At 31.2% G+C, this 8,537-nt stretch overlaps 1 protein-coding gene across 1 annotated transcript in view; it reads right to left on the reverse strand.

Annotated features, from left to right (window-relative positions):
• LOC143071922 (neuronal calcium sensor 2-like) overlaps nt 1–6,434 on the reverse strand; it is an 84,133-nt gene extending 77,699 nt beyond the window's left edge. Inside the window, exon 1 of the mRNA XM_076246625.1 lies at nt 6,373–6,434. The gene's annotated coding sequence lies outside the window, so the exon portion shown is untranslated. The remainder of the gene's footprint in view (nt 1–6,372) is intronic.
• Nucleotides 6,435–8,537: the final 2,103 nt, after the last annotated feature.

Here is an 8,537-nt window from a genome sequence, read left to right on the forward strand (position 1 = left end):
GTTAATTGTTTCTTTTACTTTTTGTGAATTGGATATACCTTTTAGTATGGTATTATTAAATAGAGAATTTGATTCAAATTGGTGAACTTGAATTTGACAACTAATGCCATTTTAACATAGAACCTGCATTGTATGGTTTAATTAAATATAATAATTTGATTCCAATCGGTGAACTTGAATTTGACAACTAATCCCTTTTAACATAGAACCTGCATTAATCAAAATCCAAGACTACACAGCCAAGGTCTATGAATTACAATAATGTGAAGTTCAATATTTGACTGAGATATTGCAGTACCTTCATATATCAATATAATAATACTGCTGGGAAAATCACTAATTGACGGTTTTTAATTTTTGATCTTGAATAATTCATTGACAAAACATAAATTTCAATTTATTAAAAGTGTTAAATTCCCATAAATTTAATCCAGTCGGAATAATTTCCAAATCTTTCATTTAAAACGGTGAAAAATTAATAGACTAAGCATGAAAGTTTTTTCTTTTTTTGTCATAACTAGTCTAAATAGATTCAAAGTCAATGTGATAAACTTTTATGAATTCCTTTGAAACAAGTTACTGTGAAAGTACTTTTATTCGTGGGGTACCAATTTTCGTGGTTTTCGTGGATGACTTTATCCACAAATTTAAGTGTCCAACGAAATAAAACAACCATTGCCGACATCAAGACATGGAAAGATCCCCATCGGTAGGTTTGACTACTGATATGATCTAGAGAATATATTGACTAACGCCAAATCTGAGAATACTTTAATAGAAGTCACAGAACTACAACCACATGCAGGATTATACCCATTTAGTCTTTAATAACCTAAACTGTACAACTTTTAATTTTGATCTTTTAATTCTCATAAAAAATATTTTTGATCGATGAAAGTCAGGATTCTGGTAATGATATGTCAGTATGAAAAAGTGTTCATTTTATATCCTCATAGTTCTGGTACATATGGGAAATAATAATTTCATGCTGAGCTTGATTTTGATACTAAGAATTATTTGACAATTCAAGATACGTTGATAGCATTTGTTTATGTTACTGTTTTCTTTGGGTGACATGTGTATGGCCTAATTAACACCGTTGATGGTCTTTAATATGTTGATCACTTTATTATGGGTTAATTAGTGTTATCACTACGATTTACATGGGTCAATGTTTACTAAATGCAATTTCCTTCAATCCAGACTATTAGTAACTTTCGTTTTTTAAGGCTTTAGTTTTTCATTTTTTGTTTAGAAAAACTAAAATCCACGAATTTAAAAACCCATGAACATGTAAATATTGCTCAAACCACGAAAATTGATACCCACGAATTGAAGTACTTTCACAGTAAATCAAAATAGAAAGTGAGGTAATTCCTATAATTTTATGGTGGTTACATTCCTCATTTTCAATCAACACTGCCAATTAATCTCAATTTGTGTCTCCATTTTTGACTCGTTAGTTGTCTATTATCCCATGGTCTTTTATTGCTAGCTAAAAACTTCATGGGTTGAACCGGTTCTGCTCATTGTTGAAGGCTGTACAGTGAAATATAGTTGCTTACACCTACATCAGTTGGTCTTGGGTGGAGAGATGTCTCATTGGTGCTTACACCTACATCAGTTGGTCTTTGGTGGAGAGATGTCTCATTGGTGCTTACACCTACATTAGTTGGTCTTTGGTGGAGAGATGTCTAATTGATGCTTACACCTACATCAGTTGGTCATTGGTGGAGAAATGTCTCATTGGTGCTTACACCTACATCAGTTGGTCTTTGGTGGAAAGATGTCTCATTGGTGCTTACACCTACATTAATTGGTCTTTGGTGGAGAGATGTCTAATTGATGCTTACACCTACATCAGTTGGTCATTGGTGGAGAAATGTCTCATTGGTGCTTACACCTACATCAGTTGGTCTTTGGTGGAAAGATGTCTCATTGGTGCTTACACCTACATCAGTTGGTCTTTGGTGGAGAGATGTCTCATTGGCAATCAAGCCACATCTTTTATTTCTATCTTCTATCTTCAAAATACATGTATTATTAATGAATTCATAACAGGAACTTTTTTTTTAATTCTACGAGAACACAGACAGCAGCATTCATCATTTCTAATGCAGATTCTAGTCATACCCAAATGACCTCAATGACCTTGCATCGAACCAAAACCTGTTGCTGAAATTGTTTACAAATGAATTGTTTTGTTTTAACTGATACTAAGCATGTATTGAAATCCTATCCCAGGAGCCTCCTCTGTTTAATTCAATATAACGTAAGATGTAATTGTCTGTAACTCCATTAAGAAGGGGCATCAAGTGAACCTCTAGAAATCTCAAAAGAAATGATATAGTATTAAACAGTAAGTCTGTACTCTACAAAGAAATTAAAGATCTATCCTGTACCTACAAACTCAGTCAAGTTTCACTTTTACACAAACTAAATTTATGATGTGTCTGAATGTCCAGTATAATTATCATGGAGACTAGACTCTGGAGATATTCACTGTAAATTAGTTCACACTGGTGACCTACCCATGGGATAAACTAAAGTCAATTAATGAACTACTACACTGATGAACCCAAACATATAATCCAGTTTTTATTGCATATTGTAATAATTAAGACATAATTCTGATAATGGCCATATGTCATAAAGAAATTACAGATTGACTGACTAACTCTATGGTTCATATAGACCATGAACGTATTATTTTTTTGCTTTATTCTTATATATGCTAACAAGATTGTAATATTCCAATCTTAAATTGTTTTTTGCATGAACCCCCTGAGGGGTTTATGCTTATATATTGGCGAGTTTTGGATGTGTCTATGGGCCACTCGATATCTCTCGGCCGGAAGTTCGAATAAAACTCTCAGAACGTCTCTAAAGATTTCGGTCATTTATACAGGTCTTAACAAAACGACCACTGTATATTGTGTGTATCTGGGTCAATTGTAACGTGGTATTGTATGTTGTCTCGATAACATTTAAACTAATTATGTTTGAAGATTTAACCACAGGATGCTGTGTATTGCATCATACTAGACTTACGGGAGATAACATTCTGGTTAAAATATTAATATCAGATCGGAAAACAGAAAGATAATATTCTTATCAAAAGTATTTAATTCAATCGGAATCAAACAAATATATACAAAATAAATACTGTATTTATGTTTCTGGAGAAACTAACAATGATTGAAATCAGAATATTTTCAGAGTTGCAATTAAAGTATTTTATATGACAAGATACTCTGCTTTGGTAATTCATTTGTAAAGGAAACATAAAAATTAAATCTAAATAAATTCTTGCATCCTACAAAAAAAATTGTGTATAAACAATAATCATTCATTTATATTTCTACATTAATTATTTCATACCATTTTGGTTTTTATGTTTTATGAGTAATTATTATTTATTTTTTTGTATTGTAATATATCCATAAAACGGAAAGTAAGATCAATTTATTAAATATTTAAATTTTAAACGGTCGTGAATAAAAATACTTGTGTGTTTTCAATTCATAAAGCATGATTTTAAATCCTTGCAGCTCACAACAACCGTACAAATAATTTACAATAATTACAACAAAATTTAATTACAACCCCAATGTTGATTATTTTATACTATTAGTATGGATTTAGAAGTCTTTACTTATATTTTGTATAGTAATATATTCACATTATAGTGGAATGTTAGAATTTAAAAATAGATTTATTCGATAAATAAAAAGTCCATCAGTAAATATTTGACGTTTGTGTTTATTGATATAATATATTTAAAAGAATTTGAAAAAAATTACTAACAGGAACGTTATAGTTCATTACAAAATTTTAATTCAATTTTTGTTTGTTTGTTTTAATAATTTAACCTTTAATATAGCATCTAACTATTTGTACTATGGTACGGTTTTGAAAATTGTATTAATTGTGTTGCCCAAATATCCTACACGTCTTGATTCATTCACATTATAGATCACATTTCAAAAGCACACTATCGGTTTGCGTTCTCAAAAATTCCGGATAAAATGTCAATGAATGAGATGCTTTCTATTTACTATTTCGTGCGCTAAAATACTACTTGCATGCAATACTATTAAATTCACTCGTGGAAGCTTATTTTCGTTTTTTTTTATCTAAATTCAGGACACGGCAGAAAGAGCTTTACATGTGACTTTCAATCACGGTCATCATTACTAACGGTATTCTGACCTCGAGTTGTTTCTCTTTTATTTCTTTTTTGATTCACTGTCCTATTATAAACTTTGACCTTTTAAAAAAGCTGAGGATTGTCTACCCAAGGAATAGATTCCTTAACTTTGTAATGTATTTGGCCTTTTAAATTTTTTCATTTGAGCGTCACTGATGCTTTTTTTGTAGACTTAACTCGTGTCTGGCGTTTTTTATATCTACATTAAAATTGAGAAAGGAAATGGTGAATATGCCAAAGCGACAACCACCCGACCATAGAGCAAACAACAGCCGAAGGCAACCAATGGGTCTTCAATGTAGCGAGAATTCCCGCACCCGTAGGTACCTTTTTATATAAATTGGTTATTTATAAACTTCTGAATTAAGAAATTCTTTGGCAAAACAAAGTTTCTCTGTATAATGTTTGAATTGATTTAAGTAAAATCAGGAAACCCTTAAAATTTGAGATGTGTTATGAGACCAAAATAAGTCTCTTCATAATAGGTCCAAATCAATTGCATGCCACAGTTTAACCGCATACAACATCTATACCATGAGTAAAGATAGTTTCAAATACGAGTTGAGAATATTAAGGCATTCATTTAGGAAACAAAATATAAAGATATGATAGATAAAACTAGATATCATTGAGATGGGAGCCATCTCTGTGGGCCCCGCTGTGAATAATGTGCATTAAAAAATTGTATCTTTACCATAGGACATGGGTTTGTCAACTGAAATCAAAGTTTTTGACCTTGACCTTTGACCTAGGAAGTTGTAAATAAATTATGACACACCCTTTGGTGTTGGTTTATAAACATGTCAAGTATAAACTTTGAAATGATAACGGTTCTCAAGATATAGAGCGGACACGATCTTTACCATAGGACACGGGGTTGTCAACTGAAACCAAAGTTTTTGACCTTGAACTTTGCCCTAGGCAGTCGTTCATAAATTATGACACACCCTCTGGTGTTGGTTCATATACATGTCAAGTATAAACTTTGAAATCATAACAGTTCTCAAGATATAGAGCAGACACGATCTTCACCACAGGACACAGGGTTGTCAACTGAAACCAAAGTTTTTTTACCTTGACCTTTGACCTAGGAAGTTGTACATACATCATGACATGCCCTCTGGTGGTGGTTAATAAACATGTAAAGCATAAAGTATGAAATCATAATGGTTCTCTAGATATGGAGCGGACACAAAGTTATTACAAAGTGTTACGGATGGACGGACAGACTGATCACTATAGGGCGACCCGCCTTTGGCGGGGCCCTAATAAACGCATCCAGAATTCCGGATTATAAAGCAAACTGAGTGCATAAATTTATATTGCGATAGGTTTGTGCAATTTGCATAAGTCATCTGGTTAGTAGAAATTAGGATTTGCCAATGGGTTATAATCAGAAAAAATATGTACATTCCCAAGTAATATATAAAATAGCCGAGCTTTAAAATAACTATTCAAATAGAAGCTGTAAATATATACGTTCAACTGGCTTCTTCTATTCACAGTCAATTATTTCAATTCAGGTGACCCGGCAGTCAGCGGTCTTAGGTTCATGTATTGCTTCTTTTTTTAAAGAAAGCAACTTGTTTATGAATGAGTTGTTACATTGGTTGACCAGAGGTCAATCGATGCAAAAGACATCATTCAACAATCGTAATAACATTTATGTTCTGACATACAAAAATGTATGTGAAAGTGCATGAATTTGAAAGTCATCAATAGTCCAAGTATTTCAATATAGTGATTTTAATTTGATCTTCGATAGGTAAAATCAAGTTTACTTAAATCTCAACTTTAATAACATCAATGCAACAATTGATATCCATAAATTTCAAAAATATTTTTTTCAACATTAAAAAATCAAATTTTCATAAATGATTCGGTTTTGCTTCCTCATTCCTATTCTTTCATTGATTTGTTCCTTATGTAGCTACAATACAACATCATTGTCAACAAACTGACATTTTATTTTAATTCCCAACATGCTTGATAAAATGTGTAAAATAATTTAATTCCCTGATGTAAAGTCTGGTATCAATTCAAACACAATAGATCGTATCAAAAAAACATTAATGATGACAGAAATTATTGTCAAAGCATGTTTACAAAAGTTGTTGAAGGCCTGAATCAGTAAAATATTAGGTATTTAAAATAGTACTTACTGTTCTTTAATGTCAAGACCACAGACTAGAATATCAGATAGTTCATTCTATTTTACAAATATCTGAAAAATAATTAAATTAAACATTTAAGTCAAACATGCATGTTTTAATTTATTAGATGTTATTAGCTTTAAACTAGCAGTCAGTACCCCTAAGATCTGTACTTGGTGTCTGTTTTGTTGAGGGAATGTATAAATACCCTGCAAAGTTTAGTCTGTGTTTTATTACATATTTTTCTGCTTTGCATCATCAGATAAGTAAAGCCATTTTCAACTGATGTTAATTGATTGCTCTTATGTTGTACTGTTACAGTGCACTGTCCCAGGTAAAGGGGGAGGGGGTTTGGTGCCAACTAGCTGCGGAACCGTAACTCTTATGGTCCTTTTTTAATTTTTTTTTATTTTGCGGACCATAGTCTATGGTCCGCAAATAGTCAAAAAATAACATAAGGACCTAAGAACTACGGTTCCGCAGCTAGGTGCCAACATACTAGTTAAACCAGAAAATTCTGTATGTGCCTGTCCCTTTTCAGGAGCCTGTAATTCAGTTGATGGTTTTTGCTGTATATCATTTTCGTTTTTCGTACATTGTTTAGTACACAGATTAGGCCGTTAGTTTTGTTGCTTAAAATTGGTATATTTTCTCTCACTCTCCTTCTCTCTTTCTATCTCTCTCTCTCTCTCCAGTGTTTGAACTGCTTTACTATTTATCTTATATTTGTATATTTAAAAAAAAAAATGTTTCCAAATAGAAAGATGTATTGATTAGATAATATCTATAGATTTATGTATTATATATTGTTAATATATTTGTGTACATTATGTTGTAAATTGGAAGTTATAAATAATAAAAATAAAAAAAAATTAAAAATAAAATTAAAATAATTGGTATATTTGTCATTTGTCATTTTGGGGGTCTTTTGTCGCTGACTATCAATATAGGTTTTGCTCATTGTTGAAGGCCATACAGTTACCTATAGTTGTTAACTTCTATGTCATGTAGTCTCTTGTAAAGTTGTCTCATTGGTAATCATGCCTCATCTTCTTATTCTTATATACAGATATCCCCTTTCAATATTGGTCATTTTTTAAGATTTATTTAAAACTATTTGCTTAAAAAAAAAACAATTACATGCTGACTTTGGAGACTATGTTAAATTCATGTTTAAAAGTTTTTGTGTAATCATTATTCCTATTTCTGGATTTGCAAAATCTTTGGAAGTCTTCTATGAATAGCTGAATGTTTTGGTTGGCGGTTATGATTTCTTTACTCTGTATACAGCACGTAACCAAAGACTCATACCAAACAGAATTTTTCCTGCTTAATAAAATGGTCTTTAGATAAATGTAAGTGTATTTTTCTATTTTTTTAGATGATGAGTTGTATTCTGATGTAGAATATCTCTATATAGTTTTCTTGTAGATGTATGTATACCCCTTCATTGTTACTAAGAAATTACACCAAAATAAACAGAATGACCACAAAAATATGCAATATTCTATTTTTTTTACTTCAAAGTGTCAGTGTGTAAGGGGAACTTGCTGGAAAGCTAAAGATGTCATTCTTCATAATTGGCTTAACTTCTCGTGGGTTAAAAATAAATATATAAAAAATACATTTTGGTGTTAAATCAATCATTTTGTTTCATTGCTGTTCAATAAATCATTTTGTTGAATCAATTTTACTATTTATATTTGAAAACAATCTATAATTTCGGCAGCTAAAACTATAATTCATGTCTTGCCTGGGGAATCAACTTGATAATTTGCAATGACATAAGGGATCCATTACTTTTCCATTACAATTCTAACACCTTAGGAATTTTATGACATGTTAAGGTGTGAAAATAGACATTGCAATTCCCCATAAGAACTGCTTTTACATTTAAATCTGGGTAAGTTTTACTTTAAACTTATACTATATGTTTGAATGAAGTTTTAAAGTAGCTGTGAACCTTTATTTATAAGAAGAATATATAACTTGCCCTAAAAGTGTCTCAAACTTATCTGTAGTCTTTTCAATGTGCTTGTAGCGTATATTCTTCTTATAAATAAAGGTTCACAGCTACTATAAAACTTCATTCAAACATATAGTATAAGTTTAAAGTAAAACTTACCCAGATTTAAATGTATAAGCAGTTCTTATGGGGAATTGCAATGTCTATT

This window comes from Mytilus galloprovincialis, chromosome 1 (genome assembly GCF_965363235.1).
Source record: "Mytilus galloprovincialis chromosome 1, xbMytGall1.hap1.1, whole genome shotgun sequence".
Classification (NCBI taxonomy): Eukaryota; Metazoa; Mollusca; class Bivalvia; order Mytilida; family Mytilidae; genus Mytilus; species Mytilus galloprovincialis.